The following is an 18,222-nucleotide window of genomic DNA, read 5'->3' on the forward strand; positions in this document are numbered from 1 at the left end:
TCAAACCACCCCCCCCCCCCCCCACTACTACTAAAAATTAGGAATTAAAAAATAAAATAAAAATTAGATGCAATATTCATGGATGAAGATCAGAGACACGTCCAGTGCAAAATAAATTAACGTCACATGACCATTTTAACACTTGCACGTTCATGGATGCAACATTGAATATCTCAACTAGAAGAGATCACGAGATTTCATTCAACAGTAAACGCACACAACCAAAGGTGGGTACCTTTCCTAGTGTTCCACCAGCAGCCTAAACATACCACTTCTCTAGATGTATCTACAAGGCTAGGAGTTCAGATGCCGGTGGATCCGAATCCTCCCTCTCCCCAAACGGTGGTATCGAGGTCCTCCACCTCGGTGACCTCCGGCATCACGATCGCCTGGATGATCATCTGTGCAACGCAGTTGCCGGGCTTCACGGCGAAGTCCACCTCCGAGTGGTTGAAGAACACGCGCCCACCGGGCAGCGGTACTCCACGTCGATCACCCCTGCGGCCACGTCGGGAAAGTGAAAAATTGTTAGTGCTCGTCAGCGTCCAAATCCAGTAGGGTATTTTCTTACTTTTTAGAAGATGCACACAAATCAATAGTAACAGCCGGAGGCTGGTCCTTACTTGTTGCACGAGACGTGAAGAAGGGCGGGTCCCCTCCTTGTTGCACGAACGAATCAAAGGAAGACACCGCCGCGAGCCATGAAGAACGCCGGGTCCCCTCCTTCTGTAAATAGCTCAGGTGCCTGAAGTTGTAAGGAATCTTAATACAATGAACTCATAGTAATGCATAATAACAAAAAAAAAAGAAAAAAAAACCATGAATCCTAAAGAAAAAGATCATTCTATGAGTCAGGTTGACAGTTTTGAGACATGGGAAAGGATAATGTTGGTAACCGTATCCATTAACAAGAACAATAGGCCGAGATTTCTCAAATGACATTTGTTTCACCAACAATAATTAATGACGAGGCATGTAAGATTTACCTGAGCAACATCAGCATACCCTCTTGTCCTTGCAAGAACTTGAAGGCCAAGGTGCTTAGCTTTGTCCCTACTGGCTAGTACAAGTGCAGCAGCACCGTCCTTGTACATTAAAAGATGAGAATGGCACTACAGTTACACTTCCAAGTAAACATTACTTTACATAACTTATATTAACCATGGAGAAAGCCTAAAATTCGAGCTACAAATTAATATAGCTTCAGTACACTCTTAAGATGATACATTTTCTACTAAAGAGATACATCATAGTTTGGCTGATGCTGCATACCAAAGGTAATCTAATTGTTCAAAAATAAAGCTACAATGCTACACTAAGAAGTATCATAATTCTGAATGAAATTGCGAGTTTAGAGGTATTAAACAGACACACTTCGATCACAAAGATCAATATCTACTAGCTTAAATTCAAATGCTTTAGTCAAGATTGTGATAGCATACTGGTACTAAGAGACAATATTTCATACAGAAGAAGAGTTTTGGGGTCCTCAAATAATGCACACACTGGAATAAGTTCCCAATCAAACGCACCTCTGTCTCGAGCTGCTATTCCATGCTCATTGCTCTTGATGGCATAAGAATCCTTGATGAAAGAACAACCAGGATTTGTTTATTCATTAGTGCTGATCTCCACGGGTAGCTAGCAGTGTATGCTGATACACAATGTACACATCGAACCCCCCAAAACCAAAAACATTTCTGAGCGAACAACAAACCAACAGACTACTCGACCCTGAAAACAAACAATTTTTTGTGACTTTCATTCTCCATTACTACAAAAGGTAGAGAAACAAACATTTTTTTGTGTTTTCATTTTCTTTTGCTACAAAAGGCAGTAAAATGAACTAGCATTTTTTTGTGTTTTTTTTTGCGCTTCGAAAGACAATACATAGAGCAAACAAACGGAATCCTCTCGAGATCTTTACTTTCTCCGTGATGATTTGTGAACACCGCTGCCACCCTACATATATGAAGTAATTCTCAGAAAATATATACGTGGAGTATCAATGGTTATTGTTTAAAATGATGAGAAAGATATATGTCTTGTGCATGCAGATTGGTAATTAAATTTATTTTTAATAGTTGATTGGAAATTCTTGTTATTCAATCTAGTCTAGAAAGTGAAAAAAGACAAGGAGCATATGCACCTTGATTCCCATAGGTGAAGATACACTGCTAGCTTAGCTCAATCAGAATACTTTGGTTTCTACAAAACTGTAGTTTTGACAACTGTGAGGTGTTTGGCTAAACCAACAACAGTAGTTTCATATTCACTTGTATTCCTGATACATTGTTTTTTTTTCTAACTTCTAGGAAAAGAGGTCCAGACCTCTTTTTTCTCAAACTGACAGCTTGGTTTGTAACTCATAATTATCAACATGGCAAACTAGGCCTCTGCATAGCATGCTCCACACTAGTTAAACATGATGCCGAATTTTTCGAATACTACGGTATTTTAAAAACTACACTGCCAATCTAGGCCTTACTGCATATAAGTTTCATAATGTAATTTCATCCAAAGCATTGATATTCAGAGATCAGGGGACGACGGGATGAGGTACCTCTCTGAGCTGAGCAGGGGTGACGAATAATGTAATTTTGTCCAAAGAATTAATATAGCATGCTACCAGTACCTGCAAAATTTCACGCAATCAGCAAAAACACTTACCTAACACCTGTACAGAACCATGCATGTACATCTGTTCTCATTTTCACATGGTTTGCCCTGCCTTCAGAAACTGCCATGGGAGGCCATGTGAAGCTCATAAACAGGCAGGGACAGAACTAGACGGTTCTAAATGATCCACGACTCAGCCAACATGGACTGCCATGCAGGGCACATGCATACTGCATGTATGTTAAGTTCGCAGGCTAAACATTTTCCCTTATGCTCAGGATAATTAACCGGAGACATACTCCAATGTCTTCAGCAACTCAAGAAAAATTGCATATCCTCAATTGAAGAAGAATATATTAAACTGAGGGATAGCGAGATGATTGGAGATCTGAAGTTCTTAAACAACTCAGGATTCTCACCGCTACTAGGGAGTAGCTCCGGATTAATCTCACCGCTTTCTTCGTCATCAGAAACGCCTTCCGCTCCTACAACGCCTACGAGAGGGACCTGTACGCGCGCCTCGTCCTCAGCCACAACCTCCTCTCCCTCGTCATCCTTGCCGCCATGCTGCTCCTCTTCTCGGTGACGCTGACGGCTCGCACCGACGACCCCGCGGCCATTCGGTGGAAGAGTGACGTGCTGCTCCTCCTTGCTGTTTGCCTCTCCGCCGCCGCCTTCCCCCTCGACGCCTCAAAGCAAGGGTGTAGGCCTTGAGGCACGGATTTGGGAGGAGGGGAGGGAGGGGCGGAGCTTGGGGGTGTATTCCGCGCGGCCAGAGCTCGCTGGAACCGGCCAGCGTGGGTGCTGGCGGCAGCGAGGAGGTCATGGGGGAGATGAGTCAACTGAGGGGTGGGGTGAGGTTGGATAGAGAGAGTTTGGTGGGGTGGGAGTGGTGCGGCAAGGGAGGGATATGCTCAGTAGTAGCGTGGGTATCTTACCTGCACTATGGCTATTCACTTAGTAGTAGCGCGGGTTTATACCCCTCACTACTACTATGGCATGTCTCAGGGATGCATGGTAGAGACCGCTTAGTAGTAGCGAGGGGTAAAAACCCGAACTATTCACTTAGTAGTAGCGCGGGTTTATACCCCTCACTACTACTATGGCATGTCTCAGGGAGGCATGGTAGAGACCGCTTAGTAGTAGCGAGGGGTAAAAACCCGAACTACTACTATCAACTTAGTAGTAGCGAGGGGTAAAAACCCCCGCTACTAGTAAGTAGCAGTAGCAAGGGGTATAAACCCGCGCTACTAGTAAGCGTCTGTCTATAAGCTTTTCCCTAGTAGTGTGGTCTTCTGGCGCCATGATATCGCCTAGGTTTACTGCCGCGCATGCACTAACCAGGCATGTGTCCAGCTGATCGTGATCATCTTGATCCTCCTCATCCACTAGTTCGCACATCAGCATCATGTCCCCATCGTCTCCTTCCTTGGCCATGAGCGCCCGTTGCTTCGGTGCTTCCTCGCAGTTAGCCTTGAAGTGACCGAGGAAGCCACATTTATGGCACCTCATTTTTTGATGTCAAACTCCTCCTCGGTGGTGCAGGCACATCCTCGTCGTCCGAGTCGGCGAAGTTCTTTCTCGCCGAGCGTTGCTTCCCCTTCCCCTTCTTCTTGTCGCTGCTCGTGGATCCGCCTTGCTTTTCTTTCGATAGGGCGATCCATTGCACCTTTGTCAGCATCAGGTCCTCACTCGCCTCCATGTCGCTGAAACTTAAACGAATTCTCTCGTCATGGGCCTTAAACCTTCCGACGAGATCCTCAACCGTGAGAGTTTTCAGGTCGAGACATTGTTCGATCGACGTGACGATCTGGATGTAGCGTGCTGGCGCGGCGCGCAAAAATCATCGGACGATCGCAACTTCTTGTAGGGTTGAACCATAGTTGTGTATGCCGTTGACGAGGGTCTTGAGACGGGCGGCAAACTGATCAACCGTCTCACTTTCATCAATATTCAGGCACTCGTAGCTTCTCATCAGGGACTGAATGTGTGCTTCCTTGACACGGTCATGACCCTGGTGCAGGATCTTGATGGTCTCCTATGCCTCCTTCGCCAAGTTCTTTTCGATGAGGTGTTGTAGCACATCCTTCGGCATGGCGGAGTAGGTCGCCGTTAACGCCTGATGATCCTTCTGGTACTTCGCCGCACCCTTCGTGTACTCGGCGCCGCCGGGGTCGACGGCTTCCCAGTACTTAGCTCCCTTCATCGCGACCTCCATGTTCATCGCCCATAGTGCGTAGTCCTCTTGATCCAGACGGGGGAACTGTGATCCCCCACCATCGGCATTTGTGCTCCTGTTGCCGCCGTCATGATCTCCTGCATGTGTTCGACATGATCCTTCGAGTGCTTTCCGAAGATCACGACCGACAAACCAAGCTCTGAATACCAATTGTTGGCACAGGCCCGACGTCGACGCCGATGTAGCCAAGTATTTTCCGGCGATACACGTGTTCGACACAGCTCGAGTACTTTCCGAGCTTGCCAACTAAGCGGTTGGAGACGTAGACGTAGATGAGGTGCACATAACACCGAAGCAGCCTAGCAGACTGCTGGATTGATTTTCTCTTGGACGCTAGCACACGCACGCACGAAACTACTAGCCGCCGGCTTGCCTGATACGAGGGCTAGTTTAGCACGCACACACGCGAACACGAACCAACACAGAGATACCGAGATGATGGCTAATAGGTGCGTGTCGCACCTATGTTTCGTATTACTTTGATCTGGGTTACAAAATCATACAGGGGTACAAGTATATATAGGAGCTAAGCTAGCCTAAACTAGTCCTATACCTATACGGTTTGGTGATTGCACCTGTTCGAGCTGGACAAGGCTACTAATCATGGTTTATCCCCGTATTATATGCATTAATATGCTATTTTATATTATTTTTGGGACTAACCTATTAACCTAGAGCCCAGTGCCAGTTCCAGTTCCAGTTTTCCCCTATTTTTGAGTTTCATAGAGAAGGAATACCAAACGGAGTCCAAACAGAATGAAACCTTCGCGATGATTTTTCTTGGACCAAAAGAAAACTAGGAGACTTGGAGATGAAGTCGGAGGAGCCACGAGGCAACCACAAGGAAGGAGGGCGCAACCCCACCCTTGTGGGCCCCTCGTGCACTTCCTGACCTAATTCTTTCACCTATATATTCCCAAATATCCCCAAACCACCAGAGGCATCCACAAAAACACTTTTCCACCGCCACAACCTTCTGTACCCGTGAGATCCCATCTAGGGACCTTTTCCGCACCCTGCCGGAGGGGGATTCAATCATGGAGGGCTTCTACATCAACTCTATTGCCCTTCCGATGAAGTGTGAGTAGTTTACCACAGACCTACGGGTCCATAGCTAGTAGCTAGATGGCTTCTTCTCTCTCTCTCTCTCTCTCTCTCTTTGATTCTCAATACCATGTTCTCCTCGATGTTCTTGAAGATCTATTCGATGTAATACTTTTTTGCGGTGTGTTTGCCGAGATCCGATGAATTGTGGATTTATGATCAGCTTATTTATGAATATTATTTGAATCTTCTCTGAATTCTTTTATGCCGAGATCCGATGAATTGTTCATAGATAATCTTGATCATAAACCCACAATTCATCAGATCTCGACAAACACACCGCAAAAAGAATTACATCGAATAGATCTCCAAGAGAATCGAGGAGAACTTTGTATTGAGATCCAAAGAAAGAGAAGAAGCCATCTAGCTAATAACTATGGACCCGAAGGTCTGTGGTAAACTACTCACACATCATCAGAGAAGCTATGGTGTTGATGTAGAAGCCCTCCATGATCGATTTCCCCTCCGGCGGAGCACCAGAAAAGGCCCCAAGATGGGATCTCACTGGTACAGAAGGTTGCGGCGTTGGAAATAGGGTTTCGTGGTGCTCCTGGATGTTTCCAGGATATATGAGTATATATAGGCGAAAGAAGTAGGTCATTGGAGCCTCGAGGGGCCCACGAGGGTGGGGGCGCGCCCTCCTACCTTGTGGCTTCCTTGCTACTTCCTTGATGTCCACTCCAAGTCTCCTGAATTAAATTTGTTCCATAAACGATCCTCGCGAAGGTTTCATTCCGTTTGGATTTCGTTTGATATTCCTTTTCTGCGAAACACTAAAATAGGCCAAAAAACAGCAATTTGCACTGGGCCTTCTGTTAATAGGTTAGTCCCACAAATAATATAAAAGTGCATAATAAAGCCCATTAAACATCCAAAACAGATAATATAATAGCATGGAACAATCAAAAATTATAGATACATAACGTATCTATAATGTTTTATTGTTCATGCCATTATATTATCTGTTTTGGATGTTTTACATGCATTAATATGTTATTTTATATTATTTTTGGGACTAACCTATTAACCTAGAGCCCAGTGCCAGTTCCTGGTTTTTCCCTGTTTTTGAGTTTCGCAGAAAAGGAATACCAAACGGAGTCCAAATGGAATGAAACCTTCACGATGATTTTTCTTGGACCAAAAGAAAACCAGGACATTTGGAGATGAGGTCGGAGGTGCCACGAGGTGGCCACAAGGACAGAGGGAGTGCCCAGGGGGTAGGGCATGCCCCCCACCCTTGTGGGCCCCTCATGCACCTCCTGGCCTAATTCTTTCGCCTATATATTACCAAATATCCCCAAACCACCAGAGGCATCCACAAAAACACTTTTCCACCGCCACAACCTTCTGTACCCGTGAGATCCCATCTAGGGACCTTTTCCGCACCCTGCCGGAGGGGGATTCAATCATGGAGGGCTTCTACATCAACTCTATTGCCCTTCCGATGAAGTGTGAGTAGTTTACCACAGACCTACGGGTCCATAGCTAGTAGCTAGATGGCTTCTTCTCTCTCTCTCTCTCTCTCTCTCTCTCTTTGATTCTCAATACCATGTTCTCCTCGATGTTCTTGAAGATCTATTCGATGTAATACTTTTTTGCGGTGTGTTTGCCGAGATCCGATGAATTGTGGATTTATGATCAGCTTATTTATGAATATTATTTGAATCTTCTCTGAATTCTTTTATGCATGATTTTATATCTTTGTAATTTTCTTCAAACTATCGGTTTGGTTTGGCCACCTAGATTGGTTTTTCTTGCAATGGGAGAAGTTCTTAGCTTTGGGTTCAATCTTGCGGTGTCCTTTTCCAGTGACAGTAGGGGCCGAAACACACGTATTGTATTGTTGCCATTGAGGATAAAAAGACGGGGTTTTCATCATATTGCTTGAGTTAATTCCTCTACATCATGTCATCTTACTTAATGCGTTACTCCGTTCTTTATGAACTTAATACTCTAGATGCATGCTGGATAGCGGTCGATGTGTGGAGTAATAGTAGTAGATGCAGAATCGTTTCGGTATACTTGACACGAACGTGATGCCTATATTCATGATCATTGACTTAGATATCGTCATAACTTTGTGCTTTTTTATCAATTGCTCGGCAGTAATTTGTTCACCCACCTATTATTTGCTATCATGAGAGAAGCCACTAGTGAAACCTATGGCCCTGGGTCTATTTTCCATCACATAAGTTTTGATCTACAATATTAGCTTCTGGTTTACTATTTTTGCAATCTTTTACTTTCCGATCAATAAACCAAAAATACGAAAAATATTTACTTTATCGTTTATCTATCTTTATCAAATCTCACTTTTGCAAGTAACCGTGAAGGGATTGACAACCCCTTTATCGCGTTGGGTGCGAGTTGTTTGATTTTTTGTGCAGGTATTTGGTGATTTGTGCGTTATCTCCTACTGGATTGATACCTTGGTTCTCAACCCGAGGGAAATACTTATCTCTACTTTGCTGCATCACCCTTTCCTCTTCAAGGGAAAACCAACACAAGCTCAAGAAGTAGCACCGTTTGTGATCCTCATGTATCGGTTTTACTCCTCCATCGATCTACTTCTCCCTAGCACCTTGACTCGCCGGCGGTGGTTTTCGAATGGAAGAGGAGAGTAGCGGCGCTGGTTTTGGATTAGAACGGGAGAGGAGCGACGCAGGTTTTGGATTGGAACAGGAGAGGAGGGGTGGTGGTTTTTAAATGGAAGAGGAGAGGAGCAGTGCTGGATTTGGATTGGAACAGGAGAGGAGTGGCGGTGGTTTAAGAGGAGAGGAGCGGCGCTAGTCTTCGAAGTATTTTTTTGTTTTGCATATTTTTTGTCAAAGTTTGACCACGTATTGTATTTAACAAGCAAAATGTGAATACATGTCACCAAAAATTGTATCGTTTGGTTCGTATCTGAATGTACTTTCAAATTATATTATTTTTGCAACATATAACATATATTTTATTTGTGAAAATCATGGTCAATTATGACCCAAAATAAAAGGGAGACTGGTTAATGTGGGGTCGCTTTCTTAATTGAAGGGTAAATTGATTTTGATTTTGATCCAGTCACAGCGTGTTGGCCCTCTCGTCCAATCCTAAATCATTGCCGCACGCTCCTCCCCCTCTTCTCCATTGCAAAACCACATCCTCTCCTCTCCATCATCTCCATTCCAAAACCACCGTCTCGCCTCGCCCTCTTCTCCATTGCAAAACCACCCCTCTCCTCTCCATCTTCTCCATTGCAAAACCACTGTCTCGCCTCTCCCTCTTCTCCATTGCAAGACCACCGTCTCGCCTCTCCCTCTTCTCCATTGCAAAACCACCCACTCTCCTCTCCATCTTCTCCATTGCAAAACCATTGTGTCGCCTCTCCCTCTTCTCCATTGCAAGACCACCGTCTGTCCTCCCATCTTCCAAAGCTAGCACTGGACCTCTCAAAAGGACATCTATGGAGAGGATGCAGCAGCGAAACGGGCAGATCGCCGGTGACGACCAGGCAAAGTTAGCCAGGTTGAAGGAGATCCTTACTTGGTTTGACAACGAGTGGGAGATTCCATGGAGGGTGAGGGCCATGTGGAAATGTATGCGAAAGAGCGAGACGACGGCGATGAGGGCGAAGATGTACTCCTCGGCAGCAGTCACGCCGCAGTCCTTCGAGTTCATCGAGTATCTCTTCTGGGTGATGGAGCAGACAGATTCGCCTGAGGCGAAAGTCAGGCGGAGGTGGTGGGCGTACAGGTCGAAGGTCGAGCATCGAGAGGATAACAAATAGATCGAGTACGGTGTGCCGTTCGTGAGGGTACAGAGCGAGTCGGAGCCACAGGAGTATTCGTTCTCCCACCACAAGAGGAGGCCGGATGGCGCGATGTCGCTACCCCTCCGTTCTCCATGGTTCCCTCGCTGCTCGCCTCATTTCAACGGCGGCGGCAGGGTTTAAGGTAAGCTTCGCACTAACCTAATCTTCCATATTCTCACGCTTACAATCAGTATGATGGCTAATGAAAATCATGCTTACAATCAGTGTCGAAGTACTACACCAATCACCCTAAAATAGCATTAGACCAAAAACAAAGTTGTGACACTGTGTACAAATAAAGAAAAATAGATTGGTGCTTCTTTCAAAAAAGAGTACTCCCTAGAAAAGTGCCAATATAAGCTACTAGTATTTGATTAGAGGATTTGCTATCGAGAAAGATCCGTCTCACATAGAGCACCACCCATCCCACTGGTTGTGGTGGATGCCAATGCTTAGATGGAGCATGTTGGTGTCGCTAATTTTTACTTGGCACCTCGCACTCTGCATATATGCCGGTTCCATTCATACATTTCTACATTTCCACCAAAATGCAGCTGAATAACCGTGTTTGCACAGATAATGAAAAAGCGTGATTACATTATAGTGGCACTAGTTGATGAAACATACACTAATAAATAGAAGAAAATATTGTGATAGTATCATAGTATGCCATGCTGCGAGGGCGAGATGGGCCCTGCGATGCTTCATATGATAGGCCTCATACTGGAAATCGACCCAATTCTCCTCGATACACCTTTTGCCAGTGATGAACATCAGTGTACAGCGGTAATACAAGGAGGGGCCTTGAGACATTCCAATCTCTATTTTTGTGTAGACCAATTAAAATTAAGCACCCTAGTTTGTAGAAACACTTAAACATTAACAATGGGACTAGTTGATGAAACATATACTAACAAAGAGAAGCACTTTCTTTATCTACATTGGAAATGAAATGATAGAGAGGACACTCGCTTGCCACCTGCTCGACCCTCTTCTCAACTAAGATCAAGGAGGGTGACTAACAAGTGATGAAACATACATCAAATAAAAAGAAGCATGTTCCTTATCTAAATGGCGATCCTACAAGGACAGTAGCAATTTCTAAAGTAGCACCATTGCTAGATATTAGTGTGAGCATTAGGATTAAATATGACAAACGTTAAATACGACATTACTTTAATGGTGCCATTACTTCATTTTACCAGCAACATTACATTAACAGCTGCTAAAGAGTTGGTATTTGGGCATGGGAGAGTAGGCGGACCAGGACAGTTGCATTTCTAATGAAAAGAAGCAACTTATCTTAATGGGAAACTTAGCAGGACATGAAAAACAGTGCCATTGATTCATATTACTGGAGGCATTACATTGAAAACAACATTGGTTTATCATGTCCTTACTTTTAACAGTGCGACTGCTAAATTTTACCAGTGGCATTACATAAGAGGGGCTCGGGGCAACAAATATCAGAACATGATATCTGGGTTGGTCCCATTTTTGTTCGGTATAGCCACCTTAAACTGTGTGAGGCTAGCAAATCTAGTGCTCGACATACTCTGTTGACTTGTCCCCCAGTCCCCACTTTATTTCCCTTTTCAACCAATAGATCGGTTTATATTGAGTTTGTATTGTGTTTCCCTTTATTTCCCTATTAGACCAAGAGACCAGTTGGATAGCCAGTCCCTACTACTTTTTGCCCCCATTATTTCCTCTTTCGACCAAGTCCTAGATTTAGGTAACAAATCTTCCCCCACCCCACCCCCTTTCTTCCTTGTTTGTACCAAGTAGTACTAGATTCGACAGCATGAACTAGTTTTTCCTCTTCACAGTAAAAATTTAGGTCTTTCGAACAGTCGATCGATCCTATCTATGAGGGGGCCTAAGAAATAGTAAAAGATACAAATGCAACAACGTCGGGAGCTGGGGAAGTAGAGCAAGGCCGGTTTCGAAGGAAGTTATACCTGAGGGTCGCGGGGATGTCGCTAGGCAGGCGGCGAGAGGCCGGATCTGCCCACACTATGGCAGCGAGGAAGAAGGGGTTGGAGGTCCTCCCTAGCCGGCACTGCGTGGGAGAGAACAGCAAGGCACATTGATCAGGACGCACCGGCAGTGGGTAAGAGCCGTCATACAGGACGACCGCATGAACATTGCACCTTCTCACCTTCCCTAGTGGAGGGGATCTGGCTGGATCTGTGACTAGCGGTGAGTAGAGAGAGAGTGTGGCCACCACTGTCGTGTTTAGATCTGGAGAGGACGAGACCGTGTGAAGAGAGCAACACTAGCAAGCAAGCGCGGAGGCTCCTGCCTATATAGTGGAGTGGTTTTCTTTTGTCTACCGGAGTCGGCTTGACCTCATCAATGAATGTCGAGAAGTCTTCATGCATGTGCAGCGGAGGCGCAATTGTCGTCATTTTGATCTGAACCACCGGATTAATATATAACACGGAAAAATTTCACATGACAAGAAACCATAACCTCACTACCCCAAGGAGACAACATGAATCCCGACGGACAAACTGGACAAGGATCAAAGCTCAAATTAAAGATAAACTCATAGAAAAGGGGTCCATCGATAGATGTCCTAATTAACATACCCAGCTTGACCTAGATGGCGGCCGAGTAGTCTTCGTGCATGTGCCCCCAATGACCAGCGCCTTGGCGGAACTCAGTTGTCGCTGTTTAAACCTCGCAGTGATCCGACGCACATGACACCTAATATTGTGAGATGACAAGAAACCTTTTTTAGATTTCTCATCAGAACTACAGCCATGTACAACACATCCTACACGATATGTAGACGATAGCCAATCCAACCGTCTGCTGGAGTCTGGTCACATCCATGGACGAACTGATCTTCCATGTCATGTAGGGATTGTCCAGGCACAAACGTCTGTACAACACTGTTCCAGTACTATCGCTTGTCTCTCTCTTCTATTAACTCAGCCGACTTGCGGGGCCGGGGAGTGTGCCTATGGTCGGTTCTCAATTACGGCCCCACATGTTTGTGCAAACGCAATATGACACGTGTTCCATTCGAAGAGCAGCGTGCCAGACCAACCGTGTTGGGTAACGTAGTAATTTCAAAAAAATTCCTACGCACACGCAAGATCATGGTGATGCATAGCAACGAGAAGGGAGAGTGTTGTCCATGTACCCTCGTAGACCGAAAGCGGAAGCGTTAGCACAACGCGGTTGATGTAGTAGTACATCTTCACGATCCGACCGATCAAGTACCGAACGTACGGCACCTCCGAGTTCAGCACACGTTCAGCCCGATGACGTCCCTCGAACTCCGATCCAGCCGAGTGTTGAGGGAGAGTTTTGTCAGCACGACGGCGTGGTGACGATGTTGATGTTCTACCGACGCAGGGCTTCGCCTAAGCACTGCTACAGTATTATCGAGGTGGACTATGGTGGAGGGGGGCACCGCACACGGCTAAGAGATCAAGAGATCAACTGTTGTGTCTATGGGGTGCCCCCTGCCCCCGTATATAAAGGAGAAAGGGGGGGTGCGGCCGGCCAGGGAGAGGGCGCGCCAGGAGGAGTCCTACTCCCACCGGGAGTAGGACTCCCCCCTTTCCTAGTTGGAATAGGATTCGGGAGAAGGTTAGAAAGAGGGGAAGAAGGAAAGAGCGGGCCGGCCCCCTTGCCCTAAACCAATTCGGTTTGGGCCTTGGGGGGGTGCACCCCACACTTTCCTTGCTTCCCTCTATTTCCACTAAGGCCCATGTAGGCCCATTAAGCCCCCGGGGGGTTCCGGTAACCTCCCAGTACTCCGGTAAAATCCCGATTTCACCCGAAACACTTCCGACATCCAAATATAGGCTTCCAATATATCAATCTTTATGTCTCGACCATTTCGAGAATCCTCGTCATGTCCTTGATCACATTTGGGACTCCGAACAACCTTCAGTACATCAAAACATATAAACTCATAATATAACTGTCATCGTAACGTTAAGCGTGCGGACCCTACGTGTTCGAGAACTATGTAGACATGACCGAGACACGTCTCCGGTCAATAACCAATAGCAGAACCTGGATGCTCATATTGGCTCCTACATATTCTACGAAGATCTTTATCGGTCAAACCGCATAACAACATACGTTGTTCCCTTTGTCATCGGTATGTTACTTGCCTGAGATTCGATCGTCGGTATCTCAATACCTAGTTCAATCTCATTACCGGCAAGTCTCTTTATTCGTTTCGTAATACATCATCCCACAACTAACTCATTAGTTGCAATGCTTGCAAGGCTTAAGTGATGTGCATTACCGAGAGGGCCCAGAGATACCTCTCCGACAATCGGAGTGACAAATCCTAATCTCGAAATACGCCAACCCAACAAGTACCTTTGGAGACACATGTAGAGCACCTTTATAATCACCCAGTTACGTTGTGACGTTTGGTAGAACACAAAGTGTTCCTCCAGTAAACGGGAGTTGCATAATCTCATAGTCATAGGAACATGTATAAGTCATGAAGAAAGCAATATCAATAAACTAAACGATCAAGTGCTAAGCTACCGGAATGGGTAAAGTCAATCACATCATTCTCCTAATGATGTGATCCCGTTAATCAAATGACAACCCATGTCAATGGTTAGGAAACTTAACCATCTTTGATCAACGAGCTAGTCAAGTAGAGGCATACTAGTGACACTCTGTTTGTCTATGTGTTCACACATGTATTATGTTTCTAGCTGATACAATTCTAGCATGAATAATAAACATTTATCATGATATAAGGAAATAAATAATAACTTTATTATTGCCTCTAGGGCATATTTCCTTCAGTCTCCCACTTGCACTAGTGTCAATAATGTAGATTACACAGTAATGATTCTAACACCCATGGAGCCTTGGTGCTGATCATGTTTTGCTCGTGGAAGAGGCTTAACCAACGGGTCTGCAACATTCAGATCCGTATGTATCTTGCAAATTTCTATGTCTCCCACCTGGACTAAATCCCGGATGAAATTGAAGCGTCTCTTGATGTGCTTGGTTCTCTTGTGAAATCTGGATTCCTTCGCCAAGGCAATATGTAACGGCCCGAGACTGATGTGCCAGGTGTCCTCCAGTTATTCGCTGTTGTTGCCTTGTCATTGCTTGCGTGTCATGCATTGCATATAATGTCATCATGTGCATTTCATTTGCATACGTGATCGTCTCATGCATCCGAGCATTTTCCCCGTTGTCCGTTTTGCATTCCGGCGCTTCGTTCTCCTCCGGTGGCCATTTCTACCTTTCTTTCGTGTGCGGGTATTAAACATTTCCAGATTGGACCGAGACTTGACAAGCGGCCTTGGTTTACTACGGGTAGACCGCCTGTCAAGTTTCGTACCATTTGGACTTCGTTTGATACTCCAACGGTTAACCGAGGGACCGAAAAGGCCTCGCGTGTGTTGCATCCCAACACCCTTCCAATTTGGCCCAAAACCCACCAAAACCTTCTCCATCATCTAGAGCGTTCGATCACGATCGCGTGGCCAAAAACCGCACCTCATTTGGACTCTCCTAGCTCCCTCTACCTATATATATGTGGCTCTCCCCGATTTTTCGCGCAGTCCAAACCCTAGCTTCTTCCCACTCCGCCGCCGGACGCGTCCAGCCTCCACCTCACCCCGGCCAATCGCCGGCTTCCACCTCAGCGCCGCCGCCTCCCTCCACCTATCGCGCACCGCCACGTCGTCCCGGCGCCCCGCCTCTCCACCGCGCGGCCCGCCGAGCCCATCGCAGGCCCGCGCGGGCCCATCCGTCGCCGCCGCCTGCCCGCGGCCTCCCGAGACACGCGCCGCCCGCGGAGCGCTCCGCCCGGCCGTCTCATCGCCGCTCCGCCACGGAGCCGCTGCTCCTGCAACCTCGCCCCGCCGGCGGGCTCCTCCACGACGCCCCGCTCGCCCCAGGTCGCCGTCGCCGCGCGCCATCGCCAACCGGCCGCCGCCGACCTTCCTACGCCGCCCGCGCCGGGATCCGGCCGGATCCGGCGAGATCCGTCCTGGATCTGCCATCTCCGGCGAGGCCCATCTCTCTCCCCACCGTCTCCGGCGAGAACCGTGCTGGTGAACCTCGGTTTCCGCGCCGTTGACTTTTACCTCGAGTTTCCCACGTTTCAAATGCCCATGTTCATCATGCCATAACTCATCATCCGTAGATCCGTTTTGGGCATATAGCATATGAAAATGTTCATCTCAGCGAGCACATCATTTCATCTCATTGCATCATTTTCATTTGAGTTCATCTTGATGCCCGAAATGCTGTTGGAAGAGTGCTACTTGAGTTATTTGTCAGATCTGCTGCTCCATTTAGATATTTGTCATTTTTGCCATGATTATTGTGTGCATGATATGCCCATGAGCTCTACATGTGTTTTGTTATATGTTTTGCCATCTTTCTAGAGGTGCAACCCATGTATTTTTGTGATGTGTGTGGTGACTAGCACAAACTTGTAAAGTGAGGCATTTGTTAATGCTGATTTCAGGGACTTAGCATTTCCACTAAGTTCTTGATCTGTTTATCTCAATATGCCATATGTTCATGTTGTTTCCTAGTGATCCGTGCCTCTTTTGAGGATGATCAGTAAGGATGTTTTGTTAATCTTGTAGTGCTCTATCCATCCATGTCTTTGTTTGCAATTATGGAGCACCCTAGCTTGAGTCAATCTAGCTCTACTTTTGCCATTTCGTGAATCTGGGCAGATTGTCTACTTGTTAGCGATTTTGCCGAGGATGTTGTAGTTGATCCGTGCATGCTATGTTATTGTTCTTGCCATGTCTAGCTGGTATAATATGTATTCTTGATGGGTGTATGCTTAGATTGTCATGACTTGCTCTGTAGTGAGTGCATCGAGCTCGTAAACATGCCTACTTGATATCTGTTTCAGCATGCTCCGGTTTTCACTAAGTCTGAGAACTGATTATGTTTTTGCCATGTTCACATGCTTGCAAATGTATTTTCTGATCCCTTTTGGCTCAAGGTCACTAAGGGACTTTTGTTAAGCTCTTTGAGTAGCTCCATGCCATGCTTTACTTTACCATGTTTAGGTCCTGTAGCATATTGTTTTCATGCTCCAAAGTGTTCTACCTGATCTGAAATTCCAGACAAGTGTTAATTTTACTAAGTCTGAAATCTGTTTACCAAATGCATTTTTGCCATGCTTGTTTGAACCTGTTAATGGATGAATTGGCCGTAGCTCACTGTTCATCTTTTGTTAAGCTTCATGAATGGATCCCTGCCATGCATTTTTTTGCCATGTTTGAGTGCTGTAGCATGTTCTTCTTGTTGCATTTAGATGGTCACTTGCTGTATATCGCAGACCGGTGCCATATTTGAATTGCTTGCCATTTCCAAACCGTAACTCCGATTCCGGTGATCTTTATATCGTTTTCAAGCGATTTCATCTCGCCTTTCCAGTGGCACACTTGGATTTCCAATTTGAGGCCAGATTCGTTCATTCCTTGTCAAATCATGCATATGCATTGCATACCGCATCCCGCATATCATACCATGTTCTTGTGTTGGTTGTTTACTATGTTGTGTGCTTATTTCCGTTGTTTGCTTCATCGGGTTGGTTTCGGTAACGTCACGGTTGTGAGGATTCGTTCGACTACGTCCATTTGCCTTCTTCATGGACTCGTTCTTCTTCCTTGCAGGATTTCAGGCAAGATGACCATACCCTCGAAATCACTTCTATCTTTGCTTGCTTAGTTGCTCGCTCTTTTGCTATGCCTATGCTGCGATACCTACCACTTGCTTATCATGCCTCCCATAATGTTAAACCAAGCCTCTAACCCACCTTGTCCTAGCAAACCGTTGATTGGCTATGTTACCACTTTGCTCAGCCCCTCTTATAGCGTTGTTAGTTGCAGGTGAAGATTGAAGCTTGTTCCATGTTGGAACATGGATATTTTTTTTGTTGGGATATCACAATATATCTTATTTAATTAATGCATCTATATACTTGGTAAAGGGTGGAAGGCTCGGCCTTATGCCTGGTGTTTTGTTCCACTCTTGCCGCCCTAGTTTCCGTCATATCGGTGTTATGTTCCCGGATTTTGCGTTCCTTACGCGGTTGGGTTATAATGGGAACCCCTTGACAGTTCGCTTTGAATAAAACTCCTCCAGCAAGGCCCAACATTGGTTTTACAATTTGCCGCCTAGCCTTTTTTCCCTCGGGTTAGGCCAGCCCAAGGGTCATCTTTATTTTAAACCCCCGCGGGCCAGTGCTTGTCTAAGTGTTGGTCCAAACTAGAGCCCCTTGCAGCGCCACCTCGGGGAAACTCGAGGGCTGGTTTTAGTTGTACGGATTGCTTATCCGGTGTTGCCCTGAGAACGAGATATGTGCAGCTCCTATCGGGATGTCGGCGCATCGGGTGGTCTTGCTGGACTTGTTTTACCATTGTCGAGGATGTCTTGTAGAACTGGGATACCGAGTCTGATCGGAATGTCTCGGGAGGAGGTCTATTCCTTC

The sequence above is a fragment of the Triticum urartu genome, chromosome 7 (genome assembly GCF_003073215.2).
Source record: "Triticum urartu cultivar G1812 chromosome 7, Tu2.1, whole genome shotgun sequence".
Lineage (NCBI taxonomy): Eukaryota > Viridiplantae > Streptophyta > Magnoliopsida > Poales > Poaceae > Triticum > Triticum urartu.